The 23,375-nt window shown below is 44.3% G+C and overlaps 1 pseudogene; it reads left to right on the top strand.

The window, feature by feature from the left end:
• The first annotated feature begins 4,738 nt into the window (after nt 1-4,738).
• Nucleotides 4,739-17,803, top strand: LOC149338840 (uncharacterized; annotated as a pseudogene).
• Nucleotides 17,804-23,375: the final 5,572 nt, after the last annotated feature.

The following is a 23,375-nucleotide window of genomic DNA, read 5'->3' on the forward strand; positions in this document are numbered from 1 at the left end:
CAAAAGTGTAGATGTTCTTAAAAGCGAAAAATAAAAACAAATTCTCCGAAAACTGATCCCAAATTATTCCGTGCAAGAAAAATGCCCGTAACTCAGGAGTGCTTGTTTAAAGTCGATGATCAGCTGGTGAGAACTGCTGAAACACACTAACTTTTCAGTATATTTTTCTTCTCTTTAAAAGTGAGGTGCCGATATTACGACCTTGGTAAAAAAATGTTTTTGTGTGCTGGGCCGTGAAGCGGCGTCTTGTCATGCGGTCTTTCTGGCGGATATTAAGGTTCTATTACGTTTTGTTTTTTACCGCTCTAATTACTGTAGTTTCGTTTCGACAAGGCAAGAACCGGCACAATTAGGCTTCCTGCGACTGAACAGAAAATTGCACGAATATGCAATTACTGATAGTATTGCTACTTCAACAAAAGGTTTGCAAGCATAAAAAATTGTGAATGCTGATCACGAATGCGATTTTAATTCGGTGCAAGCAATGCAGCCTTTGATGACGTTTTTTACCAGCTTTTTCTCTGGGATAGCATTTTTAATTATGCGGTTTACTAATATGTACGCAAGATGCACTAGTCACTGGTACAAAGCCAGGTTACCGCACTAATAAAAATTCTCAGGGTTTCAACTTGCTTAAACCGATTATATTGCTAGAGCATTGTTTCTTTTTTTTTGTAGAATTCAGCCATTGCAAAATTATGGGAGGTGGCCAGCACCCATTTTTCGAAATGACCGGGGCCAAATTTGGAGGTCACCATCGTGTTGAGCACTGTCAATTATGGGTCGACATCGATTTCGGCCGTATCGGCGCAAGTCAAATTTCGGGGATGGCCCGGGCTAATGTATTGAAATGATCAGGATCGAATTTGGAGGTCACAGTCGTGCTGGGCATGGTAAAATGTGGGGTTGACCAGGAGAAATTTGGTGGTGTATAAGTGTGATTGTTTTTATCTTAACAAGGCGTCGCTGTTGCTAGGTGTCAGCAGAAATTCGGATGGACGACTCTTGGCCGGTGTTCGTGTGTGTATGACTGTTTTCGCACTAATGAGCTGCAACTGTTAACTGTCAGATTGCCTACGTTGTGACTACGCATAAAAATAATTTGGGCTATGGCAAAACATACTTGTCAAAAAACATTGCTGCCCTATAATCTCCTTTCTTCGCTTGGAATTCTTTTCTGTTATCTGACCGCCATTATTATTAATTCGATAGCATTGTATGGCTATGTCGCCTCACCAAAACGTGTCCCCAACTTCTGTCCGCACGATTACGTCGTTCTTTAAAGAAAATTGTGTGAAAGTGTGATTGTGACAGATAGTGTGTGATAAAATGTTGCTGTGGGAAAAATGATGGTCGATGAGGTGCAATTAAGTAATTAAACACGAGAAAACGCTAAAAAATACAGTTACATGTCAAAACAGCCATGATCGTCGATATAGCACATCAACGTCAGAACAGCCACAAGCCCGCCGCGGTGGCTCAGTGGTTATGGTGCTCGGCTGCTGACCCGAAAAACGCGGGTTCGATCCCGGCTGCGGAGGCCAAATTTCGATGAAGGCGAAATTCCAGAGACCCGTGTACTATGCGATGTCCGTGCACGTTAAAGAACCCCAGGCGGTCGAAATTTCCGGAGCCCTTCACTACGGCGTCTCTCATAGCCTGAGTCGCTTTGGGACGTTAAACCCCATAAAGCAAACCAAAAGTCACAGACGTCGATATAGTATGTGGACGTTTCGCTTTCGCACTGCTCCAATGCTGGTCGCCGCAGTGATCTAAATTTTGTTCTCTGTATGTACATGGCTAGCTAAATGCTTGGATTTATTGTAAATGGTTGCTTTTTTTTTGGTGAACGGGCATAGCTCTGAAATAAGATTCCAAGTCAATGAAAAGATCTGCTATGTCTGTGACAATGGTTTAAATCTTCTCGTGTACCGCTCGCATGCAGCTATGTGTACGGGATTCTGAAAGCTGCAAAAGCAGCTTCAAAGATTGGAAACCTCGAACTCTACTTAAAAACAAAATATTTTACTCCATTAAGTGTTTGAAAAATTTCTTTTAAACATTATAGAAACAGCATGCTGAAGAAAGCACGACTTATATCAATGCAGTTTCACAATTTCTCGAATCTTTAGCTCGGCTGTTATCAACGCAAAAGGTCTACGGACCATAAATATAACTGATTAGATAAGAAAATAGTAGAAGACAAAACCAGACCAATCGCATTACTTCTTTCTTCCAGGACTAAACCGTCTTGCCAGAGGACAGCTATGAAGGCGTTTCTAAGTTCCTGAAGGAATCAGGACTGAGTTCAAGGTTATAAGATTTCAGCGTGTGCCTTGTGTACCCTGTCAGTAATGGCCTACGGACACCTGAAAAGGTGATCTCCCTTTCCTTTCTCCCCTTTCTATCCCTCCTCCGTTCCCCATCCCACACGTAGGGTAGCATACTGGGCGTCACCCAGTTAACCTCCTTGCCTTTCCTTCCATCTCTCTCTCTCTCTCTCTCTCTCTCCCAGCGACGTATTATAACAGTGTAAAGTGGATGTGCCTAATAAGCTGTCGCTAAGTGCGCGCATGCGTACCCTACTTAAATGTTTCTTTTAGCGAGTTACATGATTGCTTATGTTTTCCATCTAGATTATACGGAAGCCATACTGAACAAAAATAATCGACAACGAAATGTATTGACAAAGCATACGGAAACATAGGGACACTAAATGATGCCAGCCCACTACATGAAAATAGTGTGGAATAAATAGTGAAATATATTGAGAGAAGGAAATGTTATGGGAAAAAGATTTGTATACATATTTACATGTCATATCCATGATTTCATACAGATGAGTGGCTCTTATGGAACGTTTCATTATGGCGTGCGTGTTGTTTCATGCATTACAGCAGGCCCGTATGGACCCTTCTCTTCTCTAGAGGCCCCATGTACAGTCCGAGATCAACAAAATACAGGCGCGCTGTATAGTCATAGAGCGCGTTGTTATAATGTACGAAAGAAACCTGTCAAATCACGGGGCGGAGTGCCAGCACTTGTGGTCATATGACACTGCTCTCAAGCTCTGTCCTTAGGTTCTGCCGCCCAGCGCAGCTCTTTCAAAACTCTTTAGTCATACTTTTTAGGACACTGAAATCTAATTAGGCGTGGATAAGTAAACTTCTATTTCAGCCTGTCCTATCACGCTACCCACGATACAACAGTGGTGCGGGCGAGGTAGTCGTTTTTGACCCCAGTCCAATATCGCTCCTATCAAGCTCTTGCCTGAAAGCAAATTGCGAGCGAAATTCCGGTTCTGAACTGTACTCCCAGCTCCTTTCCGCTGCTGCTGAGTGCCTACCAGCCGAATAAGAAAAACAGGAAGGAACAGAAATACAATAAAAAAGGGAAACGAACTTCTTTCGAGGAGTTGTATGTGGTCGCGTGCAAAAATCTGGCTTAGAAATGAAACAAAATATCTTTTAATTTCACCGCTTCATTAAGACTGCATAGCGATATTAACTCACATGAACTTTGACAATGTACTAGAAATAATGAGTAAATATACGGAGTGGCCCCAGTACACGAGATGAGCACTAGAATTATTCCCCCGGGCCTTAGATGGCTTTAAGCGGTCTGATGTCTACCATCTCGTCTTCACTGAAACGATACTGGATCAGCCAAACCGGCCCATGAATCAAAGACAAGCCAAGAAAATTCGCGTGATATTTGAAGGCATGTAAACATAGCCATTCGGTAGTTGACTTTGGCAATTGGGCGCTTACCGAATTTACGAAAAATGCAACAGCCTGTGGCGCCGCTCTGATCAGTGCGCGAATGAAATTTTTTTTAATTCATTGCATCGTTTCTTTTTTGTAATTAGAAGGCTAAACCGTGCCATTCTTCGGCATCGAAAAAGGCCGCGTTTTTTTTTTTCAGGACAGTTGTTTCGTCAAAGTGCACACCCGAACCTGTCTCGAGGCATGATTTTTTCTTTTTATAATTTCTATTTCTGCGTTTATGTTAAAAGTGTTCTTTAAAGGAGCTTTAATTGCTAAATATCGCCTGGTTTTATAGTAGCATTACGCCATCTTCAAAACGTCGCATTCAGTGCATTTGTAAATAACGTTAGAATATTATTTTGCATCTTCTAATTACGATTATAAAGAATTGTCTCAAATTTGTGTTAGCTGACAAAAAGCCGCAGGCTGTATGCTGTGTCGCAAGCTTTAAAATTTAGATGCAAGTCAGTGCCCTCTTTTTCATTTTCGCTTTGTTCGCCGGGTGCTTTTTGTTGTGCATTCGTGGCAAGAGCAAATGAAGGCCAACGCCATTCAATAAATATGGACTCCAGCTGGTCTGACTTGGCGTTGCGCCCAACAGAAAGCGCTAGTGCCCGTAGCCAGATTACAATAATAAAAAAGGCAGAACAGAAGTCGATGCACTGCGACAAATCATGCGGACACGATAGGAGACGTGTACGTCATCTGTTTCGCAGCAAACTAAAGTAACTGTACCTAACAAAACAAACGAAAGCGGTGAATTCGTCCTCGCTGTTCTTGATGCGCACGCTGTCGACCTAAGCGCCTGCTGGCTACCTGCTACGACACGATAGCATCCGCTGCGCATCGTACGCAGTAGCAGCAGCAGCTGCTACTGCGTGCTTTATCCCAATGCCAGGAAATGTATTACATATAAAGCCCGCTTGCGCGGCTTTGCCACGTCACTGTTCTCGCTGGTCAGAAAAGTCAGACTAGGCGCGGCACGCAGCAATGGGCAGTTGCGTGCTTTGCGGGCTGTGGTAGAGCACTGTGCGGCTCGAGTAGGATCGGCGAACAGTCATGCCCCGCCTTATTACATCCCTAGCCCTAGTGGCTCTTGTGTCCTGGTCCTTGGCCAGGCCGCCGCCCGGTCCGAGCGAGGCCGGTGGATCAGAAAGCAACTGCTCCGACAACGGTTCTCCTCGGAACGGTAAGCGTTGTAGCTGGGAGCTTTTTATTCAAGCACGATTGTATGTGCGAAGCAAAGCGACCGGTTGCACTTGTTAGAGCGGAAACGGGGCCGACATATGCCGTTTCAGTTGCACCGTGAGCCCTTCTATTTAAAATTAATTGAAACGTGCGCGCAGAGAAAGTAGAGTGCATTTCATTTAATTCTTTTCTTTTTTCCTTTAAAAGTAAACTACATAAAGCAGAAAGTTTTGTTCTTTTTCTTCGTAACTTTGGTGCAGCAAATAGCTTTACTCATTTCAAACCATTTATATGCAGTTAAGTTTAGCGACTGGATCACAACTTAAATGTGATAAGATGACTGACTAGCGGCTACTCTAACGCCTGTTTTCCAAAATAGGCGCATCAATGCGTGATTTTACAGAACGTGCGAAATCCCAAGTGAACGTATTTGTGAAAAGTTGTGTGTGCTTCTACCTGAATAAAGGAGTGTCCTCACAACCTCAGAACGCACGCAGTTACCACCACTATGAATTCCTCCAGGGTGATCGTGAAGCAATGAAATTCGACTACTTTTCTTGGAAACTTTTACAGCGATCGTGTTGACAATTCATTAGAATCAGTACGCCACCCCTGACTTTTCCATAACGAGCATGATTCAAGATTTCCGCTTATCGATTACTTTCATTGATTTGTACGAGCGCTGCTGTTTTAACCATTTATATTTTAAATCACATCATCACATAAGCGACAAATGTGAGAAAAATAAGTCGTATAAGCCCCTTACTCAAACCTGCTGCATACGCAGTTACATATCGCACAACTTTTTCAGAATTTCCTCACGTGGCCATAGATTTTTATCCTTGGGGAAAAAGTGATTGGGAACATTGTGTCCACTTAAAAAAAAAAGCAGACGCTCTCAGCTGTGAGCCATCGGTCGCTCCCAGCACTGCAAAACAGCAAATCCTTTAGCCTATCCCACTTGTGGCTTCCAGATCCGTGCGCCGCTGTTCGTTGTGCTGCCTGCCCCACTGCTACAATCTACAGTCCTACAGCGGAAGACTGCTGCCGATGCGTTCGAGGTGAGCAGAAATGCATTTTAAGCCCAGAATTTGGGAAAAGGCAGTAGGCGAACTATCGATTCTGCCGTAAGTAGCTTGCCAAGAACCAGCGCCCATTCGAAATAATCAGGCTCTTGACAAAAAGGAAAGACAGAGAGCTAACTGACAACAGAGCAAACGGCAAGCGAAAGGGCTCAAAGGGCAATTCATTTTAACTGGAAAGCGTTAAGCGCATGGCCGGTGGCAATCCCAGTATTGTCTCAAATAAATTTCTTACGTCACACTGAATTGAATTTGACTAAAACGTCAGACAACTTGTGATTATAATGTCGCAACATGAATCAAACGTTATAATCATTTGTAATAGCGTAAATTATTTGTGCTTCGAAGAAAATTGGGGTGATATAGGAATCGAAACCGGCACCTTCTGGCCGCGAATCAGACGTGCTGATAGTAGGCCCCCGAGGCCCGTTCGATGGGCTTGGTGGAAGTGAAGCCTTGTGTGTCTTGTAGTGAATACGAAAAAATTAGTTAAAAGTAAAATACAAAATAAAAAAAGAAAGATAAAATAAAGAAAAGTGTCGGTGTCTGCGAAGTAATATGCAAAGGAGACCCCAGGCCGTAAAGGGAACGCATTAATGTTATTGCGTCATACCTTTAAGGCGACGTTTCATTGTCCCCGAAATTTTTACCTTTGACTTCTAGATCCGTGCGCCGTTGTTCGTTGTGCTGGCTGCCCCAATGGTACAGTGCACAGTCTCACTCCATGAGACTGCTGTCGATGCGTTCCAGGTGAGTGGGACAGCAAATAAGGCCTGAAAAGGGCACTATGGGAACTATCGCTATAAGTGAGCGAGAACCCACTACCAGCCAATAAAACTCGCTGCCATTTCGCCATCGCCAGTACCGAAGAAGAAGGAACGGTACCTGTTGTGCATAATGTGTCACTGTTGGCAAATCAATACTGAATACCGGAATCGCTTCGTCAACTGTTGAACAAGATCCATACCCGCCAAAGTGTCACCTTGCACTTCTTTCTACTTTACAAGATGTCAAAGTGAATGTGCAATGCGAAGTGCAGGATGTGTGAACTAGCATGAAACGAATTTGAAACGAATTTAGCCAAAAGGACTAACCACGACAAAGCTCGCGAATTTCAAAAGGTACCACGTGTAATAAAGCTTTGATTTCCTTCTTCACAGGGAACAGTTTGTAATCTTACATAGTTTTGCAAGCTTATATTGTGTTGTGTTTTATGGCACATGGTCACTAGGCCATCCTGCGCCAATCTCAGGGTATAGGGAAATTATTTTCTGTAGAATTTTATACAAATAATTATGGGTGGAATCAGGGCCTAAAACATTGTTTCCCATTACCTAGTGATGAAGGAAGAAAGAAATTTTATGTATTGCTAATATTCAAAGCTTTCAAGAAGGTCGAGTAACCTCAGCAGCCATGCTTGGCTCCTTGGCTTGAAATGTTGAGCCTCCCAACCAGTAAAACAAAACCTCAGGCTTCTTCCCAGGAATGAGAAGGTGGCTCAGGTGTATCAAAAAATGAAGCGAAGCGGTGGGTAAAAAAATTTATACTTTTTCCAGGAAACCTGTTTCCCTTAAAAAGTTGAACACACAAGTTGAACACACAAAAGTTGAACACACATTGGGTGTAAAGGAAAGTGTTTATTATATCACTCAATAAAATACATGTTCCCTAGTTTTTCTACTTTTGTGCATGATAATAAAATATGATTAACTCTTAGCTAATCACAATTTCCACAAACAAATTCGTCTTCCTTTGTCAATAGAAAGTTGTATGCGAGGTGTGTGTGGGCTAGACGGAGACGACAAAAAATAACTTCAGCGAAACGCTCCTGGTGAAAACATGATTTCAATTCTTGCAGCTTGTAGTTTATTTAGTTTCTCCATGCCGACTGCCATTTTTTTTCTTAATTCACGAGAGGTGTGCGAATATCAAATTTTTCGAATACGAATCGAATACGAATACTTAGTTCCGAATATCGGATCGAATATCGAATAATCAAGGTCAGACGCATTTAACCACTACAAAACATTTATTTGAGCATCCATGAACTTCACACTTCAACTATCAATGTGTAAAGAAACAGAAAAGGTGTGTGTGGCTGCACAAAAAGTACCCAAGTCTTGAACATTGTTTTTAGAAGAGTGGAAATATCACAGAAAATAGTTAGTACACAGCATTTATTAAGGCTAGCTTACCATAAGCACGAAAGCGCGCTGCTGGGATGAACATTAAAGGTTGTCTTGAAGGAAAACCGGCTGCTCCACATGGTCAGGCAGAAGTCGTTTCCTTCTAGCTGATACGACTTCTCCAGCCACAGAAAATGCCCTCTCACTTGGCACTGAAGTAGCAGGTATTGCGAGGTACTTCGTGCATTGCTTTGACTATACCAGCTTCGCAGGTATAGCCACGAAGAAGCTCACGAGCACAATAAGCTATAGCGTGGCCCAACGTTACGCACTGCTCTGGGCGCCGCCATATTGCTATGCCTATGTCGACAAGACTCCCGGACCGAAATGAACGTCGATGTCGCAATAGAATATTCGGTGAAATTCGAATATTCGCACCGGATCGAATATTCGAAACATGAATACTTGTTCTTCGATCCCCGCAGGGAGGCGTCTGCAGCATGCAGATGTTGGTGAGAGGCGACACCACGGGGTTAACCCGAGCATCCGCAGGGACATCCCCGCAGGGGGATGATGGTGAGCATGCGTCACCGCGGACCCGAGCATCCGCGCTTAGCCGTGCGTGGCATCGCCGTATCCGGGGAAAAGGGGATCCTGGTGGTTGAGCCGATGCCGAGCGTTTGGACCCTTAAGGCCCCTCGGCGGAGGCAACACACCACTTTGGCCCCAGCTTCCTGTAGACGGCACCTCCGGCCTGACCCGACCGGGGAAAATCGGCAGTCGCCTTTTCCTGTCCTCCCCTCTATCTTTAACTTTCCTGTCTCTTTCTTACAACTCTCCTGTTTCCTCCTCTCTTCTCGGTGTTTTCACTTTTCATAGGCGGCTAGGGTTAGCCTTGTGTGGTGTAAGTATACCCTGAGTTGCCCATATTTGGCTATAGCAGTGGTGTACAGCTGGCGTGGGCAGGGCTTGGTTTTCAAGTTCCTGTCCCGTCCCCTTGTTGGGCTCCATGGTGGGTGGCTGGCACCATGGCCGAAGAACATAATTTTTTATGGCATCCCTTACATCAAACAATGATCGCACTCCAAAAAGAGTGCGGACCGAAGAACTTACAGCCCAGTACTTTCAAAAAACAAAACAAACGTTTCCAAAATACCACGTCATCCACAGTGAAGCTGAAAAAACTGCCAGAAAATTGTCCCCCTTCATAGTTTCCAAATGTCTGACCGATGCCTTGGGCACGGGCTACAAGTTGTCAAAAATGCCTAGCGGTGACCTGCTTCTGGAAATTAAAGACTGCATCCAGCACTCCAAACTGTCCAGCATAGTTTCAATAGGGGACATTCCTGTCACAACAACTGCACAACGATCCTTGAACACCGTTCGTGGTGTGATATCAGAGTTTGACTTTCTCGACCTGACTGAAGACGAAATGCTTGAGGGTCTCAAAGACCAAAACGTCACAAATGTACTTCGCATCAAAATCAGAAAAGACAACAAAGAATTACCAACCAAACATCTCGTCCTCACTTTCAACTCCAGCACCCTGCCCGAATACATCGAAGTAGGCTACTTGAAGATCAAAGTCCGACATTACATCGCAAACCCCAGAAGGTGTTTCAACTGTCAGCGATATGGCCATGGGTCGCTGAGTTGCCGTGGTCGACAAACCTGCGTAAAATGCGCCTCACACGAGCATGTCTCTGAGAACTGTGAAGCCGCAGCCCTGTGCTGCACAAACTGTGAGGGAGATTATCCCGCCTACTCAAGATCCTGCCCAAGATGGAAAACTGAAAAAGAAATAATTACTCTGAAAACAAAAGAAAACATTTCATTCAAAGAAGCTCGTAATCGACTGTCACACAACATCAACACATTCTCTTTCACTGCAGGAACAAATTTTGCTGATGTGGTGCGCAGGGGCGGCACACCACACCGGTCTCCGGCCGATGCCCAGGCAAAGCCTGAGGCAGGGCCTTCCCCGTCCCCGGCAGGCGCAGCCAAGGCTGCCCTGCCAGCTCTCAAAAAGGGCCTGCCGGCCCCTCAGTCGGCTGCCCGCAAGGCTTCCCCCAGTCGGGAGAGGCCTGTAAACCGCACACCCGCGGGATCTCCGCGGGCCTCCAGAGCCTCTAGCGAGGCGATGGACACAACGGAGAGCTCGCCTCCGCTGCAGCGGCGGCGCAGCTCTCTTGAAAGAAAAAGAAAAGATAAGAGCCCAGTAATGGCACCCCCAAAACCAGTATCGTAACTTCTTAACTACACTCCCCAAAATTGTCCAACATGGCTTTCCTTATACACTGGAATTGCCGCGGAGTATTAAATAATTATTCGGACATAAAAAAACTTCTAAACACACTTTCCCCTGTGGCTTTATGCCTACAGGAGACAAACTTAGGTCCGAAACAGCAGAATATCCTAAAGAAGTATAAATTATTTCGGTGCGACCGAGAGCAGGCTAATAGGCTCTCAGGAGGTGTTGCTATTGTTGTGCAGAGTGGAGTTGCAACGCGTGAAATCAAGGTTAAAACAAAATATGAAGCAGTTGCAGTCACCGTTCTTGCTTATAAAACAATAACAATATGCTCTATATATCTTCCACCGCACCTCAGTGTAACACTTCATGATTTAAAGGCACTTTTTAAACAGTTACCAGAGCCATATCTGGTAGTAGGAGATTTTAATGCACATTCCTCTTTTTGGGGGAGCGATCAAACTGACAACCGAGGGCATATTTTAGAAGATTTTATTTTGTGCAATAACGTCTGCCTGCTCAACACAGGGAAACCAACATACTGCTCTCCGAGTTCAGGAAAAATGAGCTGCCTAGATTTATCTTTTACCTCTCCATCTGTTTTTACTGATTTTAAATGGGACGTCCTCGATAGCCCTTACAGAAGCGACCACCTGCCTGCAATAATTAGTTTATCATCATCACCAAAAGTTATCCCGAGCAAACCACGTCGCTGGAAGTTACACTTAGCAGATTGGGCGCAATTTAAAGACATGGTCACTCTCGAGGAGATCTTTTCGGGTGAGCTTAGTGTCGATGAGCTTAATGAAAGGTTCACAACCTGTATTATTACTGCTGCGCACCAATGTATTCCCCAATCCTCAGGAGTCGTACAACATAAACATAAATTCTGGTACACACAAGAATGTAAGGAGGCAAAAAAGAAACAAAACAAGGCCTGGGGGACTTTTCGGAGATACCCAACGCATCAGCATCTTGTAAATTTTAAAAAGGCGAAAGCCAATGCGCGCCGCATCCGGCGTGATGCCGAGAAGACCTCCTGGAAAAACTATGTATCATCTATCAATAGTACAATTACATCAAAAAAGATGTGGGAACAGGTGCATAAATTAGACGGAAAATTCTCTCCCTTTACAGTACCATTTCTAACAGCCCCTGGAACACAAACAAGTATAGATGAACAGGCTGACAAACTAGGACAACATTTCTCTGTCGTTTCAAGCTCTTCACACTACACACAGTCATTCTTAAAACACAAAAACACAACTGAAAAGCAGAAACTTCCAACGACTGGCAGTACAAACGAAACATATAATACAATATTTACAATTCAGGAGATCCGAAACGTACTGTCCTCTGGTAAACAGACAGCACCTGGCCCAGATCATGTACACTATGAAATGCGTGCCCACCTGTCCGAAGCTGCTGTAGGGGCACTTTTGCAATTTTTCAACACAATATGGGTGACCGGAAAGATGCCGGAGGCTTGGAAAAAAGCAGTTATCGTACCGTTCTTAAAACCTGGAAAGCCGACCACCTCCCCTAATAGTTACAGGCCCATATCTCTTACAAGTTGTATAGCAAAATCATTTGAAAGTGTGCTCAACGTTAGGCTAATGTTCATTCTGGAATCACGTGAACTCCTCGACATACACCAGTGCGGATTTAAAAAAGGATGTTCGACAACTGACCATCTCGTCCGCTTAGAAAACACAGTCCGAGAGGCGTTCATACACCAACAACACTGTCTGGCGGTCTTCTTCGACATGGAGAAAGCGTACGATACCACATGGAGATACGGGATTCTACGCGACTTGGCAGATCTTGGAATCCGGGGTAGGATGTTGAACTGCCTGAAGGATTTCCTGTCGGACCGATCTTTTCAGGTGCGCCTGGGTGCAACCCTTTCGAAGAGCTTTGTCCAGGAGAATGGGGTACCGCAGGGCTGTATCCTAAGTACTACTCTTTTTGTCGTGAAAATGAATTCGATAGCGAAAATAATTCCCAAATCCATTATGTATTCCGTATATGTCGACGACCTTCAGATTGCTTGCACGTCCTCCAGCCTCTCAACATGTGAGAGGCAGGTACAACTCACATTAAACAAGCTAGCAATCTGGGCAGACAAAAATGGGTTCAAGTTCTCTCCACAGAAAACAGTGGCTGTTGCTTTCTCGCTTAAAAGAGGCTTGCAGATCGATCCGAACTTACACCTAAATGGAGCCACACTACCGGTAAAACAAGAACATAAATTTTTAGGAATAACATTTGATAAAAAACTTACATTTCTGCCACACATAAACAACTTGAAAGTAAAGGCCTCCCGTGCAATGAATATTCTTAAAGTACTCTCAAGGAAACGATGGGGATCTGACAGAGCATGCCTCCTTCACATCTACCGTTCTCTAGTGCGCTCATGTCTAGATTATGGGAGTAGTGTACGGCTCGGCAAGGCCTTCATATCTAAAAAGATTAGATCCAGTTCACAATCTAGGCATCCGCCTTTCTTGTGGGGCATACAGAACGTCTCCGGTAATGAGCCTTCATGCTGAAGCAAATGAGCCATCACTTGAAGATAGAAGAAAAGCACTTACATGTTCATACATTCTTAGAATTAGGTCGCGAACAAAACACGTGTGTTATTCAATCGTCACAACATGCCCTTCTCGAATAATATTTACAAATAAGCCCCAAGCAACCAGGCCTTTGCTAATGCGGTTTGAGGAGATCTGCCAAGAACTTGACTTATCAGAAACACTAGCAAATGTTGCAGAAAGTTGTGACGCATTCGCCCCTTGGTACAGTTTTCCGTCGGTCTGTGATATGTCTTACACAGTTCAACAAGAGACAAACTCCAACAGAACACATCATACAAGAGTTCCTTACACTACAGGAAAAATACGATAGCTACACGGAGTTCTACACAGACGGATCGAAAACTACAGGTTATGTTGGAAGTGCAGTAGTGGAAGGGAACTGGGAAAAAATAGTAAGACTTCCTCAGTGTGCATCAGTTTTTACAGCCGAGTGTTATGCTGTGTTTCTTGCTACGGAGAAAATAATAAGCAAGAACATCGAAAACAGTATTATATACACAGACTCCCTCAGTATACTGAAAGCACTACACTCCAGAAATGCAGTCATGCCATCAATAGGTAAGGTCTTACATAACATAACAAGGATCGTAACACAAGGGCATAACATAAAATTATGTTGGGTTCCAAGCCATGTTGGAATCGATGGTAACGAGAGAGCGGACGCATGCGCTGCTGAAGCCCACAACAAGGAAATACAAAAAATAAGCATGCCACATAATGATTGCATGAAGATAGTTCAGAGCAGACTGAGAAACAAATGGCAGAGCACATGGAACAGTCAGATAAAAAACAAGCTGCACTTAATAAAACCAATATTAGGAGAATGGAAATCATGCACACATCAGGAACGCTTTATTGAAGTTATTTTATGTCGTTTACGTATTGGACACACGCACCTTACGCACAACTTCCTACTAACGAAACAAGACAAACCTACCTGTGAAAAATGCGGAGATGAACTCACAGTAACTCATATTTTAATCTCATGCATAGAACTTGAAACACTCAGACACAAGTTTTTTACCCCGTTTTACAACCAACACATCCCTTTTCATCCGTCATTGATTTTAGGTGAAGAAGCTCTTATTGATAAGTCAAGCGTTTTTAACTTTTTAAAAGAAGCCAACGTACTCTCGAAACTCTGAATAATGGTCAGTTTTTTACAACTTGCGAATTTTGTTTTGAACCACACCTCAGCCACCCTCTCGTCGTGAGAAGACGGCTGTGGTCACTATTCTATCGGTTGGGGAACTCGAGATCCTTGCACAGCCAAGGATGGCTGCTGAGGTTGCCAACCCTTTTTAAAGCTTTTACCATAAGTCTCTTTTAAAATTTTGTCATATTTTTACTACGTCGCACGAATTAACTTTTTAGGCCCTTTACACCGCCGTTCATTTAGACTTTAGTATAACAGCTATTTAAAAAAATTTTCCACACCCTGAGCTTGGCGCATGATAGCCTTAGTTGCTTATGCGCCATTAAACCCAACTCAACTCAACTTGTACTTCGAATTGAACACGAGTACTAAAAATACAATATTCGAATTATATTCGAAAATTTCGGATATTCGCACACCCCTATTCACGACGCTTTGCAAGCTTATTAGGGGCTGAAAACGCAACTTGAATAACTGCTCGCTTGCCTATTTTCTTCAAATTATGTGATACCCAGTGCATATACGGTATTACTGCTCCTTTTTTAAAGTTATCTGCCACGCCTTTACGCTTGTGTTCAATCATCCCTTCGGCTACCGACACTAGGATATATTAGGGATAACCCGCTTCCTGTAGCCATTTTTCTTCTTTCTTGAAATTACCTTCCATCAGGTGCAAACAGGACTTTTCCAGCGCCTTGTTGAATCAGGTGGTCACAATGCCTCTTTTTGGTGCTAGTGAATAGTATAGGTCTTTGGTTTGGTTTGGTTTATGGGGTTTAACGTCCCAAAGCGACTAAGGCTATGAGAGACGCCGTAGTGGAGGGCTCCGGAAATTTCGACCACCTGGGGTTCTTTAACGTGCACTGACATCGCACAGTACACGGGCCTCTAGAATTTCTCCTCCAAAGAAATTCAACCGCCGCGGCCGGGTAGAATTTCTTTGGAGGAGAAATTCTAGAGCCTCTTGTACAGTGCGATGTCAGTGCACGTTAAAGAACCCCAGGTGGTCGAAATTTCCGGAGCCCTCCACTACGGCGTCTCTCATAGCCTTAGTCGCTTTGGGACGTTAAACCCCATAAACCAAACCAAACCAAAGACCGATACTATTCACTAGCACCAAAAAGAGGCATTTAATGCCGATTGAGAAGGCCAGAAAGCCCTTGTCAGGTTCTCTCTTTAGGGAGCTTACTGCTTCTTCCATCCGCCGCGGTGGCTCAGTGGGTATGGCACACGGCTGCTGACCCGAAATGCGCGGGTTCGATCCCGGCCGCGGCGGTCAAATTTCGATGAAGGCGAAATTCTAGAAGTCCGTGTACTATGCGATGTCAGGTCATGCTATAGAACCCCAGGTGGTCGAAATTTCCTGGGACTTTCACTACGGACTACCTCATAGCATGAGTCGCATTGGGACGTTAAACTCCCATAAACCATAAAACAACTTCTTCCGAGTTCTTTATATACGGATCCTTGATTGTTAGTAGGTTGAGTTTGTCTTGTAAAAACAGGACGATTGACTTGTGCCAAGTGTCTTTTTTCTGAAATGCTTACCTTTAACCAGACGCCCTGTTTGTGCGTTTTCGCACTGAATATAAACTCAAGATGCTTTCGCTGGCTATTTTCAATACCTTTAACCACCCCATCTAGATTTAGCCTTGTGCACAGCTTTTTTGCTCGCGTTCTGAGTCTAGAGAGGGATTGGTTGGCGTTACATCTGAAGTGCATGGAAATGGCTTTATTTACTTTGTCATTAAACATGGACTTTGAAAGAACGGCAAAACCACCTTCCTTATCAGCTGGCAGAATACAGATGGAATGTTCCACTAAGTAATTGTCAATCTTTCCAATTGAAATCTTCGACTGGGCCTGCTTATGTCAGTACAGGACGTTTACCCTATCATCGTCAGTCAGCCGGGATACCTGACGAAGGCAGGTTAACAACTCCTGCGGTGAATTCTTTGTCTCCACGGCGAACTTTGGTGCGAGCGATAAGACCTTAATTTCGCAATTTATCGGGCAAGACGATTTGATTGGGCACGTGAAGGAGTCCTTCTTGTGGTGGCGGTCTAGTAAGTAGACGCGAGCGCATATTTCTCAGCTGCTGCTGACACAAGAACTTGGTGGTCTGGTTTGCGAGGCGAAGGTACTGCATAAGTTGGCGTCTTGCTCTATCCGGAGGGGCTGCTGAGGTGTACGTACTCCGGAATTTAACGGACGTCAGTCATTAACAGAAACAGGAAACAGCTATGAAGAGAGATAACGGAGGCAAGAAAGATAAAAATACTAGAAAGTAAATGTGTGAGCCTGCCTTCTGTATTGATATCAAAGTTGTTGTTTTTCCTTTATGGCGCGAACAAACGTTAGAATGTGTGGCGCAAGTAAATTGCAGTGTGGTAGACTTGCGGATTTTCTGATGCACGGGCTCTACATAAAAACATGCACATGCGCTAATTAGGCATAGTTGAAAGCGCATCTGGTGTCTCTTTAATGTTGTTCGTGTTTCCAAGCGCTGCAGTCTTCATAATGAACAAACATCTTGCCCAATCAGCTACTCTCATCAAGTTTATTTCTATTTCAACGGGCCCTTATGTGTGTTTTCTCTCTAGTCTTGTTCACACTGTATCGCAGCGTGCAGGAAAAGATCACTGTCTTTCCGCATACGTTCAAATCTAGTTCCGCAGGGCTGAAGCTCTTATTCGGCGGCTTTATTCCTTCCGCGGGACATGGAAAAAGGATGTGCAAGATTTGCAAGTACAGCTACAAGAAGCAGCCCTTCCGGATAGAGCAGGACGCGAACTTCTGCAATATCTGCAGACCAGACAACTTAGTTCTCGTGCCAGCAGCAGCAGCAGCTGGGACATATGCGCTCGCGTCTGCCTACCAGACCACTAGCACAAAAAGGATCCCTTCCCCGATAAAGTGCGGAAGGTCTTATCGCTCGCACCAAAGTTCGCCGTGGAGACAAAGAAATCTCAGGAGTTGTTAACCTGCCTTCGTTAGGTATTCCGGCTAGCTCACGACGATAAGGTGAACCGGCGCATTGCTGATGGTATGGACATCCTGTAATGATGCAGCGAGGCCCAGTCAAAGAAATTTCTATGGGAAAGATTGCCAGTTACTTATTAGATCATTCCATTTGTCTTCTGCCAGCTGATAAGGAAGGTGGTTTTGCCATTCTTTCAAACCCCGTATTTAATGACAAAGCAAATGAAGCCATTTCGACGCTCTTCGAATGTCACACCAACCAATCCTTCCCTAGACTTTTATTTCCGTTTCCTGTGGTGTCCTATGTAGACTTCACGTTGTTTTTTGCTGCTGGCTAAAAGTGAGCTGTTTGTGATTTTTCGCCGCATACGGAAAGAAAGAGCATGCATAATTATGTCACTGTTAGCTCAAGAGATGAACCAGGAAAACTTGCTCTTTCCGTCAGAAGAAAAAAACCTGTCGATGACGGCGTTTCTTTTTTGATGTGTCTGTTCTCCGCCAACTGCCGATCAACCACGGCATTATGTAGTTCTCTAAAGCCGTGCCATTTTCTTTCGCATTATAGAGGATGACTGAGGGCTCGTCTTCTGCGCAAACTGCCCGAACGGAACCACGTTGCGGCCTGTTCCTGGCGACTGCTGTAGATGTGTATAGTGCGAAAACAATTGGCCAGCAAGGTGAAGGCCTTCTCCGAGGAAGTGAATAAAATGCTATTTTTCGTACATTACAACAGGCGTTTTTCCATTAACACCATGAGGTAGTTTACATAACAACACTTTTTGATTACGACGCTCCTTGTGGTTGCACCTCTACTAATGCTGTTATTGATGTTTCATTATTTATGCAGTCTTCGATAGAAGCTACTGCCTGAAAGCTACTTAGCCGCGTGTTTGGCTGTTCCCAAGGCTACTACCGGTTTGAAAGGGATGATTTATGTCAAAACAATGGGGCTGGAACGATTTAAGGATGAGCAGATCATGGCATGTTCTAGTCGCTGATGGATGAAAGTAATTCGGACGGCCGGCAGATGCCACTTAGTTATTCACAGTGGTTTTCTGGCGGGGGACTTAATGGCCACGAGAACAAATCTAAGGCGATGCCTGCCTCGATATTAACACTAGTGAGGGAGTTTTAGATTCTACATTTGGGAAGTCTTTCATTGACTATCAGCTTTTGTCAATACCCACACTAAGGGGTCCGCGTGGTGGGTTGCTATTTCTCTTCTGGAAAATTATAATGTTCTTGATATCAGCTTTTTGGCTGCTAACAGCCTTGCGCCTTCACAGCAAATACAAAACAGAAAAAAAATAATTCCTTTTGTGGACGAATATAAGCACCGCCAGGTAAGATGAATAGAATACTGAATTTCCAGCACCTGTGCAAAGGTTGCTATTGACAAGAATGCCTGCTCTGAAAAAAAAAAAAGATTTAAACAAGTCACCGCTTTTTAGAATGAGCACGTTTTTATGGTTTGTACGACAAAAACCCATTTACATACTTCGTCGTCTAAGGTGAAACGAATAGGAGCATTTATTCCCGCAAGTTTCGGCGCACGGCAACCATGGCCAAGATCTCGCAGCACTAAACCGGTTCCGCTGTTGCCTGCGCTCGCTATGCTAGGTTATGGGCAGTGACAAGTGTTCGCGGTTTAACATCGCCGCTCGCTGCCTCACTGATACCGAAAGTACAATTATGATTTCTTATTCGTGCCATATGCGAACGTTGCTTTCTGAGCCGAGGAACTTTGTGAAATTCAACTCTGAAAGACCAGACGAGACACGCATGAGCTTTGAAGGGTAAATCCGCCGGATTTAAAATTTTTTATTTCACTACTCCATCATAATTCTTAGTCCTCCCTGTCTTGTGACCGATGAAAAGTTTTTCAAAATAAGGCGGGAAACACTTTTAAAACAGGAAAAACCAGGAAACTGAGACCTAAATTAGGTTTCGAGCGAACTATGACATAACGGTACAACTTAGCATGACGCTGCGGATAGTCTCAAAAAACCTATCGTTGTGCGAGTTGATTGGTTGGACAGTGCTGCACATGACAGCTTCGACCATTTTTTGTCTGAAATAACCAAAAGTAATTTTATAATGTTTACCTTCAGCAAAAGCAGGGCGCATATCGAAAGGCATGCAGGTCGGGACGTCAAAAGTGCAATTTGCCAATTGGTATTGCCGAATGACGCCGCGCCAATAAAATCTTCAAATTGTTTCGCGCTGAAGCAAAACGCCAGCCTTCTTTTAAATTTAGCACTTGGATCAGAAAACTGCTCGGAAGTTACTGAGAAAGCTGACGTGAAATGCGTGGAGGTAAAAAAAAAACCTCCCTGAGTTGCTCCCTAAAAAGCGGCCATGTTTTCAGATTAAAATGCGTCTTGCGCAGTTTCAGAACATATTGTATTCGAGGGCAGTCGACCTGGATGTCCGTCTGCATCTGTTTCCTACCACGGGTGAATTAGTAGCCATCGTCTGTAAACCTCACGGAAAACCTCCTTGTTAAACTGAGATCATACGGTTATACGCGGCGTCGCATGAGTTACTGGCTTCTTATCTAAGTCAACTTAAGCAGTTTGTATCAATTGGTAAATTCGTTTCAGAAGTTAAATGCATAAAAACAGGAGTTCCTCAGGGAAATATACAAGGGCCAGTCATACTTTGCTTGTATATCAATGAATTACACTATTTGTTTTCGAATCCACAGGTTTCTTTGATCTCTTATGCCGACGACGCCAGTTTTTTAATCACCGGGAAAACAACCCGGCACATATAAAAAGTGTCAGATAAATCTTTACGCCTGTTCGCACCATAGAAGAAAAAAATAATTATTCGTAACCACAGAAAAACCTACCTAAGGTCGTCTTATTCTGCACAAAAAGAAATGCGTTTCCTCGCCTAAAGTTGCTCTCTGGGAGAGCCCGATTGAAGTACTAGAGAGCGTGAAGGTTTCCGGCGTTCACTTCTCTAGCTACCTAACTTGAAGTCAACATGTTAACGAAACCTGCAAGAAAGTTTGCAGAACTATCAGCATGATAAAAAAATGTGGGCATGCATTACCTCGGAAGACCACGCTACTGCTGCACAACTAGCTAACCCTTCCTCGACTGACCTGCGTCCATTTGGCAACAACCAAAACAAACCTAAACAAATTGCTGTAATTACAAAAAAAGATAATGAGGACAATGGCTAACGTAACCTGATTCCAACACCGGCTTACTGTATCGAGCTGCGCAGCTGTAAAAAACAACAATCATTTCTACCCCAATATCTTCACATTAAAGAAAGCCATTCTCACATACAGTACACGTCATCCAGATGTGTGGTACATACTAACCACGCACAACCACTATGGCCTTTAATCATTAACTTATAATCTTATAGTCCTGCGCAAAAATTATTTTATGCTCTTGAATCTGCTATTATCAGGCTGCCCAAAACTTTTTGAAAAAGGTGTTCTTGTGATCTTAATACTGTAACCTTGTGAATAAAGTGAGTCAACAGCTGGCAATCACTGTACTGCTTTTTTTTTCTGTTAGCGTGAGCCTGTCAGTTCTATTTTCTGTATCATGCTATTCATTTGTTTTTGCTTTATGATTAAGAATTTTCAAAGTGCCCCTATGCTGGTGTTATGAGTTGGGGAAGTCGCCTTGTCCAACTGTTGGTAGCAGCAGCTTTGTGCGGCTACTCGATATTTGTACCTTGTACAAAGAAAAATAAAATTTAATTAGATTTGAGTCGATTGCGGAAGGGGAGCCATAAGTATAGTCATAGCACATGCTGAGTATTGCTCATCATTGGTTCCTAGTCATTGCAGATGGCAGTGAAGAGATTTTCAGAATGTTGAACATCAAATGCACGATGGGCAGGTAAAGCTTCGTGACTGCTCAGACATGGGCAGATATAATAAAATCGGCACATTTGGGCGCCCCAAATAGCAATAGGGTGCAAAGGTGTTCCAGTATCTCTTGAACGTACCTGAAAATTGGCAAGATCTGTTACCAAATATCACTGGGAAATAACGCACTTTTGAAATTAAAAAGATGATAGTTTGCTACAACCTTCTAAACGTTCAATAGAAATATGACCTGCGATATTATTTGCGAGTGTCATTACATAATAAAAGCAAATGGACAGTAATGTTGTTGGCGCTGAACTGTAATGCTTGAATAAATGCTAAACATCGGCTGGCAGAGTGAAAGACAACCAGGAAAAGAACGCTCCTGTTCTTTGGTGCTGGTATTTGCAGGTCCTGCTTGCTGCTGCAGCTTGCTACTAGTGCTTTGTGCTGTTGATGATAGCTGCCGCTACTGCTGCTGCCTGATGCTGTTGCATTCAAAGATTTTTCGCCGTTTCGGGACCAACAACGACCGCTAGACCCCGGAAACAAATATTAACCAGCGAAAAGACGAACTGTGTTACGAGGCAGCCCTGTGCAAAATTCACGCAGTAAAGGTTAAGCCAAGAAGACGAACGGCGGGACGGACGACATTTTCGGTACCCTCCATTCTGCTCTCCTCTGCTCTATGTCACCAACTTTCATATTTGCAGCTCATTAAAATGTAACCTCTAGCAATAAGACCGGGAGTGTACTTAACACATGCAAAATATCCAGGCAAGGTTGTTCAATCACAAGACCTTTTTCGCTATCAGCACGCAGACCAAATCTTCTCCTTCAAAAAGGCTTAGTGGCATTGGAGCGATCTGCAGATGAAAATGCAGCTGTATGTATACAGAATGCTTTTCGAAACGTTTATGAGGGCGAGTTGAGTGGCACGCATGAATTATACGCCATTTCATTTCGTTGTTTTAGATAACCAGTTTCATACTGTTTGGCAGCAAAGCTCAAAACTTGCTCGGGGTCCGTCGTCACCGTGTCGTGCGCACGACGGCTCTGAGTGCAGTGAGCGCAGCGCTTATCAGAAGAACGACACCACACACCCGCGGTGGCAGCAGCGACGGAACGCGCCGATACGACGCAGAGTGGCAGCGAGTGAGCTTTGGCATGATCACAGCAACCCCTGCTGAGAAGTACTGTGCGTTAATACATGGCTCGATCATATTCCTTTCGCGAAGAACGCCGTTATAAGCTCGTCGTTTATGCTTTAGGTCTTATAAAAACCTGTTGTGAAAAAGCGAAACAATAGAGCAGCAGCACATTTCGCGAATAGTAGCAATACGTGTCATCATGCAAGCTCATTTTGTCGCAGGGCTCTTTTCCTATCAGCCATCAATGTCGCGTGGTGTCAATGGTAGCAGTGACCTCCTGCAAGGCGAGATCACTCGGCTTCCGAATCCGCCACAGGAACCTACCTCCTGATCTTCTGGCGCCGTTCGGTGGCCCGGCACCGCCAATTAGCCATAGTAACAGAATCTGCGGACCTGCGGCTATATGGGCATCCTCGAATGGGAGCCCTACTGGGGCTGCGGTCCGTTGGCGGGAACTTTCCCGGGAAATGGACAGGACGATGGAGTTCCTGTGGCTTCAAGTTCTGCCTTCGCTTCGCCGGATGCTTCCACCGAAGGTACCGGTCCTTGGTAACGCTGTCCACACTGTGATGTCCATCTACCGTCATTTGTGCACGAGGTGCTCAGCTACGAACTTAAGTTCGCCGTGGAGCCACGGAGAACAGCAGCAGAATCGTAGGCAATAGGTGTCTAGGCTTGGCCCAGACTCTGAGACTGCGAGATGTCTTTCGGAGGGTGTGGACGTGGGTATAAAAGCGCTTTGTGGTGTTTCCTTACTTGTCCGTGTTTCTCTTTGTGCTGTGTGGTTGTAAGCGTGATTTACCAACGCGCCCAGCAAGATGAGTAATCAGTCATGACTGTGCTTTAAATACCTCACATAATGCGTATGTACGCAACCCATGTATTATAAAGACTAAAACAGTTGAAGCTACTTTGGTTGGGCCCCGTCACGGTGGCTCAGTGGTTACGGCGCTCGGCTGCTGACTCCAAAGACACGGGTTCGATCCAGGCCATGGCGGCCGAATTTCGATGAAGGCGAAATTCTAGAGGCCCGTGTGCTGTGCGATGTCAGTGCACGTTAGAGAACCCCAAGTGGTCGAAATTTCCGGAGCCTTCCACTACGGTGTCTCTCATTAGCTGAGTCGCCTTGGGACGTTAAACATCAATAAACCAAACAAACTTTGGTTGGACCCATCAAACATGTGTTGTGTTTGTTGTGTAGGGTTTAATGGTGCATAAGCAGCTAAGGCTATCATGC

Source organism: Amblyomma mixtum, chromosome 6 (genome assembly GCF_055824585.1).
Source record: "Amblyomma mixtum isolate Tamu chromosome 6, ASM5582458v1, whole genome shotgun sequence".
Taxonomy (NCBI): domain Eukaryota; kingdom Metazoa; phylum Arthropoda; class Arachnida; order Ixodida; family Ixodidae; genus Amblyomma; species Amblyomma mixtum.